At 42.8% G+C, this 7,500-nt stretch overlaps 1 pseudogene; it reads left to right on the forward strand.

The window, feature by feature from the left end:
* Positions 1-744: 744 nt before the first annotated feature.
* The window catches only part of LOC137993065 (uncharacterized), an 11,267-nt pseudogene continuing 4,511 nt past the window's right edge, over positions 745-7,500 (forward strand).

The raw sequence follows: 7,500 nt of genomic DNA on the forward strand, positions 1-7,500 counted from the left end.
AATTGGAACAGCCGAACTTAATTTGATTAAAAATGTTGGCACATTTTAACTAACCGACGCTATTGCCGCGGGCTATTGTTTTTCTGCCTGCTTCTTAGCCGGACCATTACTTAATTTAACAGTTATTTCTTGGAGTGTCTGCAGTTTGATGTCAGTTCGTTTCTGGTGATAAGTGTTGCTATTTCCGGTTTACAAATTATGAAGTATTTCTACCATAAACACAAATTACATTTTTTGCTGATGTTTGAATATGATCTCGCTTGTTTCACTATACTCCATTTAATGCAATAATCAATGTTCCTGTCTTTCAGAGACCATATATATCATTTACTGAGTTCAGTTGCGTTCTTGTACCGTTCATTTCTGAACGAGTATGTGTGGTTCCTGTATAGTGATTGGTACGGTGGCCCACAACTGTCACGGCAAAATAAAATTCAGAACAACAAATTGAAGTTACTCCCGGCAAACTACAAACATGCATGACAAAATAAAATTCAGAACAACAAATTGAAATTACTTCCGGCAAACTACAAACATTCATGACAAAAACAAAAACAGTCGACACTAGCTATTCAGAATTCCTCACGGCAAAAGCAAATCGCTCACGGCGACGGCAAAAGCCAAAGCGGTGGTCAGCGGTTTTTGGTCAGCGGTCGTCCAAGTACGTGGTGTAACACGACACGATCTACACGACCTGCTGGACGTTTTCCCGCTTTCTTCCGAAACGTTTCTTTCTGTCTTGAAGTCATCATGTTTTGCTCAGAATGCGGATTTAGCCTCAAGGAAAGCGACAATTTCTGCTCTAGTTGTGGAAAAGGTAAGTTCTCCCATTTTGATAACCAACTTTCCAGAGATGCCAACCTCTGGAAATCTAAAATCTGGAGACTTTTTCCTTATCCAGACCACCTAACCCTCTCCTCCTCCCCATGACCAGCTCTCTCCCCTACTCAAAAGAAGCACCCACCCACCCCTAAAAACAATTTCTCTCCAAATCAAAGCGGGAAATGGGCATTTATGTCAAGAATTTTTATTGATTAAACAGAGATCCAATCAGACTATCGGCTATATGGCCAGGATAACAAACAAGATGAAGAGAGCTATCTTGCTTACTTTCTGTCAAGATGCATTTAAAACTCGGAGATTAAGAAATGCATGAAGAAACGGTAAAATGAGTTTGAAAAAAGCGAAATTCTTTTAACTTGGGGATGTGATTTGAGTCCGGGTTCTCAATAGAATTTTTGACTGGCCGTTGCTGTGCTACATTGTATTTTCAACTGTAATGCAGAAGTACAGTGTGCGAGTGGCCTGGGCTAAAATGTTTTGAATTCAATATGGCGGCTATGTTTTTTCATTGCAATCGAAGCCCTTCAAATACAGTGATTGTTCAGTCGTTCTGCGGACAGGCTATGTGACAAGGGAAATTGCAAGAGCAAAGAGTGTTAAGTACATAGTTTACACATTTATTCACTCCAAAAGTCGTTGTTTTATTTGCAATATTGATTGACTAAGTGATTTACTGATCAAGGTGCTTTTACAGCAGTAAAACTTACTACTGCAAAGTCTTTAAAAGGTTCAAAGTCGTTTTTATCCAGGAGACTCCCAGATAATCAGGGAGAGTTGCCATAATTGTACTCTGAAAGGCAATTTGTTGATAACCTTTAATTTGGAAAGCAGCCAGGATACATGTATACTTATATCTGACTGAAAGTTTAAAAAAAGCACCTTCTTAGATTTTTGCTTGAAAACAGGTGAAGTTACTGTTTGAGTATAATTTTTTTGGGCTGATGATTACATAAAAGGTCAACTTATACACAAGTAAATATGGTAATAACAAACAAGGATTAAAGATAATTGAACAAAATAAGTTGAGGTCTTTGAATCCAGAATACTTTGTGAAGGCTTCCTATTAAGGCCACTTGATCTTGAAACCCTGCTCATTTAATTGGAAGCAAATGGTGTCTTCATGGTACTGAATAAATTGTAGAATGTCTTCTTCAGTTACTTCCTACCATGAATGATGGGCTCCAGAACAGCATCTGCTGTGGCAAATGAGCTACTGTACTTTTCCCTTACCTCGAGGTGTGGATGTTTGTTGGGGTGACTTTACAATGCAAGCATTCTGTTTTACTCTCTTTTGCTTAGTGAGGTTCTGGACCTTATACAGTGTAAATCTTCTACTGCCTTGATCTGTGCCTGGAGTGCCTACACTATTAAAAAGAAATGTTATTTCTTTTTTCTTTTGACTGGTAGGGAGAAGCTGTGAAACATTAATTGATAATTGCCTGGTAAACTTCTGCCAACACGGAGCAACGTGCCACTCCCTGTCTAACAGTTACAACTGTACGTGTCCCCCAGGGTACACTGGCCAGTTTTGTCAAATTGATATTAATGAATGTATGCCAAACCCATGTAAAAATGGATCCTGCAGAGATGGCATCAACAAGTATGTGTGTGACTGTTACACTGGATACGCTGGCATTAACTGTACGGACAATATTGATGATTGTCAATCCAGGTAGGTTTTTCTCGTAATGCTTTATTGTATGGAAGATGGAAACATCGGACTGTTATTTTCCTTCAGCTCATTTCTATTCTGTGAGTCAGCAAGCTCTTGATAACGAGTCATACCTGTAAACCCCATTGCCTCCTGAAAATGGGACTTATACATGTACATGTAGATTTTGTTCTGTATCATGCCAGACGATTATTTTTTTACTCATCAGTTGGGTCTGCTTTAGGTGTCAATATGTTAACAACATTTGTTGTCTTTTAGCAGTTTACTCACGTTGGTATGTTTCTTCTATTGTAGTCCGTGCTTACATGGATCAAATTGCATTGACCAAGTTGATGGTTTTGCATGTGAATGCCCACAAGGATTCACTGGACAGAGATGTGAATACCACATAGATGAGTGTCTCTCATTTCCCTGTCAGAATGGAGCCACTTGTGTTGATGAAATAGGAACTTACAGCTGCTATTGTAAACCTGATTATACTAGACAAAACTGTGAAAGTACAATTGATTGGTACCAAAGTCGACCTTGTAAAAATGGAGGTACATGCAAACAAACTGGAATAGATTTTGAATGTATTTGTCCTGCAGAATTCACAGGTGTCATTTGTGATGTTGAGAACATAACTTGTGGCCAGGCAGGTAAGAATGATCTTAAATCTTTAACTACATGTAGAGATATGGAAACATTGAATATTGTTGTCAAGAGATCTCACTTTGAGTTTTGAGTTTACGTTTAGTCGCAGTGGTCATGTTGTTGTCCAGAAATAACCCAATGGAAATTGGCCATTATTTAATTTTGCTTGCATCCCAGCACCCTCATAAACAAGAAATCTATCAAGACACATGAGCAGATCTGGTATAACACCCATTGAACTGGATTGCGAAAAGGGCTCTGTTGCCACCAGTGCCTTCTTTCCTGCTACGTTTGCCTAGCTACAGTACAAAATTATCCTAGTAACATAATTTTTAGTAAAGAAATAAAGTCAGAGTGGAAGTTCAGCTGCTATATATATTTAATTTGTTATCAGCAAGAAGGTAAAGGATTATTTCAAGTCCGCTACGAGCCTAGAAGGCCCACCAGGCCGGCGCTTATCTCCAGTTACTGTAGCATGAAGCGACTAGGAGTATTTCTACTCCCCCCTGGATGGGATGCTAGTCCATCGCAGGGTTTCCCCCAGCATTTCGCCGGTACCCATTTATACACCTGGGTGGAGAGAGGCACCGTGAGAGTAAAGTGTCTTGCCCAAGAACACAACACAATGTCCCCAGCCAGGACCCGAACCCGGACCACGCGATCCGGAGTCGAGCACACTAACCATGAGGCCACTGCACCTCCCAGTCTGCAACATAAAAGTGAAGAAACATATGAAGTTATGCAGTTAAGACAAAATTATTAAATAATTATTGATCATATAAAATTATGCTGTATTTATGCACCTGTCAATGTTAAGCCCCAGGGAGGGGGGGTCGGGCTAACCACAGGAGTTTGATCCTGAGGTCTGTTCCCAAGGTAGGGATTTTGATTCTATGTGACGTCCACAGGCTAGCGATTTTGATTGTACAAAGGACATTTTGCCACCTTCACTTGACGCCGGGTGGACATTTTTGTTGTGATGTTGAAATCGTCATAGTTTGTACTTTGTACCTGATCACGTGACTGGGAGTAAAGGCACTTGAGTTCATGAATGAATGGCGTCGTGTTGCTTTTAGTTTACGCTCGCCGATAATTCACTCAACATGGTGTCAGAAGTGGTTGTTTGAGTCTTTTGACGGGAAGATAGCTGGATAGCCGAGGCTCTCAGAAGAAAATACGGGAGACTTCTTCGAGGTCACTCGAGCGACGCTACATATTTTCAAAAGAGAACTTAAGAAATTATTCGCTGCGACATCCGAAGAAACCCGGGAAGTAAGTGTACTGCTGTTCCAGAGAAATCATGGCTAACAAAATTACTGCACCCGAAATGTTCGATTTCAAAAAGCCAGACAAGTGGGAGAAATGGATTCGTCGGTGTGGTAGATATCGGATGGCGTGTGATCTACACAAGAAAAGCGAAGAAGTTCAAGTAAACACATTGCTCTACGCCGTGGGCGATGCCACCGACGATGTTATGACTACATTTATGTTTGGCGATGAGGGAGACAGACTAAAGTACGACAAGGTAAAGGAAAAGTTCGACCAGTATTTCCTGAAATGTCATTTATGAGCGAGCGAAATTCAACCAGAGAACCCAAGCTGACGAAACTGCTGAGGAATTCATCACGTCGTTTTATTGTTTGGCCGAGCATTGCAACTTTGGCGCCTTGAAAGAAGAAATGATTCGAGATCGTATTATTGTTGTAGTTAAGGATGCTACTCTAAGTGAAAAGATGCAGTTGGAATCGACTTTGACTCTTGAAAAAGCTGTTAAAATGGCCAGGGAAAGCGAGTCAGTCAAGAAACAACAAGACGTCATTAGAAGTGGTCAGCGGTCGATGTCCACCGAAATCGATGCGATTGGAGCCAAATTCAGAGCAAAGTCAGAGAAGTTTCCACCAAAGAAAAGTGGAGGTGTCGCTGGTGCTAGAGATAAGTCAAAAGTCAGCAGCTGTTTACGATGTGGATCATCTGCAGATCACTGTAGAGGAAATTGCCCTGCCATTAATTCTGTTTGTTTTAAATGTTTCAAGAAAGGACATTATGCCCGAGTTTGCCTGTCCCAGCAGGTTGGTGAGATGGAACCGAGGATCAGTTTTCTGAAGAGCCAGACACCAGTGAGTTTCTCGGGGAGATCAGTGAAGACAGCGTGCGTGCAACTCCCTGGAGAGCTGAAATTCTGGTAAATGGTGACCCAGTTAGTGTCAAGCTTGACAGTGGGGCTGATGTTTCTGTCATTTCAGAAAAGACTGATGGTCTTTTGTCAGTTCAGGGGAAGCTTCTTCTACCCGATAAGAAATTGTATGGCCCTTGCAAAGTACCACTGTTCTGCAAAGGTAAATTTACAGCATCCCTTACGCATAACCTGCAATGCTGTGCTGACGAAATTTATGTGGTTCCTGGTCTTGAGCAGTCCTTGTTGGGAAGACGTGCGTGTAGCCGGCTCGGGACAATTGCTAGAATCTCTGCTGTTGACGCCAAGGACAGCAACTATGAGAAGATGTTCCCTAGCTTGTTTCAGGGGTTAGGATGCATGGATGGTGTTTACAAGATCAAGCTGGATGACTCAGTTACCCCATTTAATTTGACTACACCAAGGCGTATTCCTATTCCTTTACTACCTAAAGTGAAGGAGGAACTCGGGCGAATGGAGCAAATGGGAGTGATAGAACAGATCGATCAACCTACCCAGTGGTGTTCTCCGATTGTTGTTGTACCCAAAAGGAATGGCAGTGTCAGAATTTGTGGTGACTTTGTCCAGTTAAATAAGGCTGTTCAGAGAGAGGTCCACCAAATGCCAACGACTGAACAAACTCTAGCCAAACTGTCTGGTGCTAAGATTATGTCTAAGCTGGATGCAAACAGTGGATGTTGACAGAGGAAGTTAAGTGAGAATTCAAAGTTGGTTACCACTTTCATAACTCCATGGGGCAGGTACTGTTTCACAAGATTACCCTTCGGTATTTCTTCGGCGCCCGAGCACTTCCAAAAAGCGATGCAGAGGATCCTCGAAGGTTTAGATGGAGTGGAGTGTCAAGTTGATGACATCTTGGTGTTTGGAGAGACTCAAGAGCAGCATGATAAGAGATTGATTGCAGTACTGGAGAGGTTAGCAGATGCTAATGTTACCCTTAACCTGGAGAAGTGCAAGTTCTCAACAGATAAAGTGGAATTTCTGGGGCATGTGATAGGCAAAGATGGAGTGCAAATCGACCCCACTAAGGTGGAAGCTGTCACACAGATGGGGGAACCAACTGACATTGCACAAATAAGGCGGTTCCTTGGCATGGTCAATCAAGTAGGGAAGTACATCCCAAACCTGGCTGACATTACAAAGCCACTGAGAGATCTTCTGAGTAAGAACAATGCATGGCTGTGGACTGAGGCTCAGCAGAAAGCATTTGATGACGTAAAGAAGGGACTAGTCTCTGCGCCAACACTAGCCCTCTATGATCCAGCCAAAGAGACAAGGGTTTCATCGGATGTTTCCTCATTTGGTCTTGGCGAGTTCTCACGCAAGCCCAAGAGGATGGCGGTTGGAAACCTGTTGCATACATACCAAGGTCATTGACGCCAACAGAACAGAGGTACGCCCAAGTCGAGACGGAAGTCCTAGCAGTGACCTGGGCATGCGAAAGGTTATCGGACTACCTCATCGGTAAGCCATTTCATATTGAAACTGATCACAAGCCATTAGTTCCTCTCCTGGGGTCAAAGAACTTAAATGAAATGCCACCAAGAATTCAGCGTCTTCGAATGAGGCTGCTCAGATTCCAGTATTCCATCTTCCATGTTCCAGGCAAGAGTTTGACGACAGCAGATACCCTCTCAAGAGCTCCGGTAAACCAGGAGCGGCAGTGGGGCTTACAAGAAGAAGAAATAGCCCTGTATGCGCAGTGTTCTAAGTGATAGACGACTGGAAGAGATAAGGGAGCGCCAGGAGGAGGATGAAGTGTGCCTAGCTCGCAGTCTACTGCCAAATTGGCTGGCCAGAAAAAGATAGAGTTCCGGAGGCACTGAAAGGCTATTGGAGTGAGAGAGGAGAAATTACCTTAGTTCGTGGATTACTTCTTAAGGCTTCCAGCGTCATCATACCATCCTGCACGAGGATAGAGATTCTTGATCGTTTGCATGAAGGTCATCAGGGTATCACAAAATGTGGCAGCCGTGCCAAGATGTCTGTGTGGTGGCCAGGCCTTAGTAGGCAGATTGAGGATACGGTTCAGGGATGCCGCAAATGTGCAGAACATCGAACTTTCCGAGCGGAACCCCTTATTTCCTCAGGGGTTCCAGACAGACCATGGCAGATCATCGGAACGGATTTGCTTCAGCTAAAGGGCCGTACCTATTTG

Source organism: Montipora foliosa, chromosome 2 (genome assembly GCF_036669935.1).
Source record: "Montipora foliosa isolate CH-2021 chromosome 2, ASM3666993v2, whole genome shotgun sequence".
NCBI classification, from domain to species: domain Eukaryota; kingdom Metazoa; phylum Cnidaria; class Anthozoa; order Scleractinia; family Acroporidae; genus Montipora; species Montipora foliosa.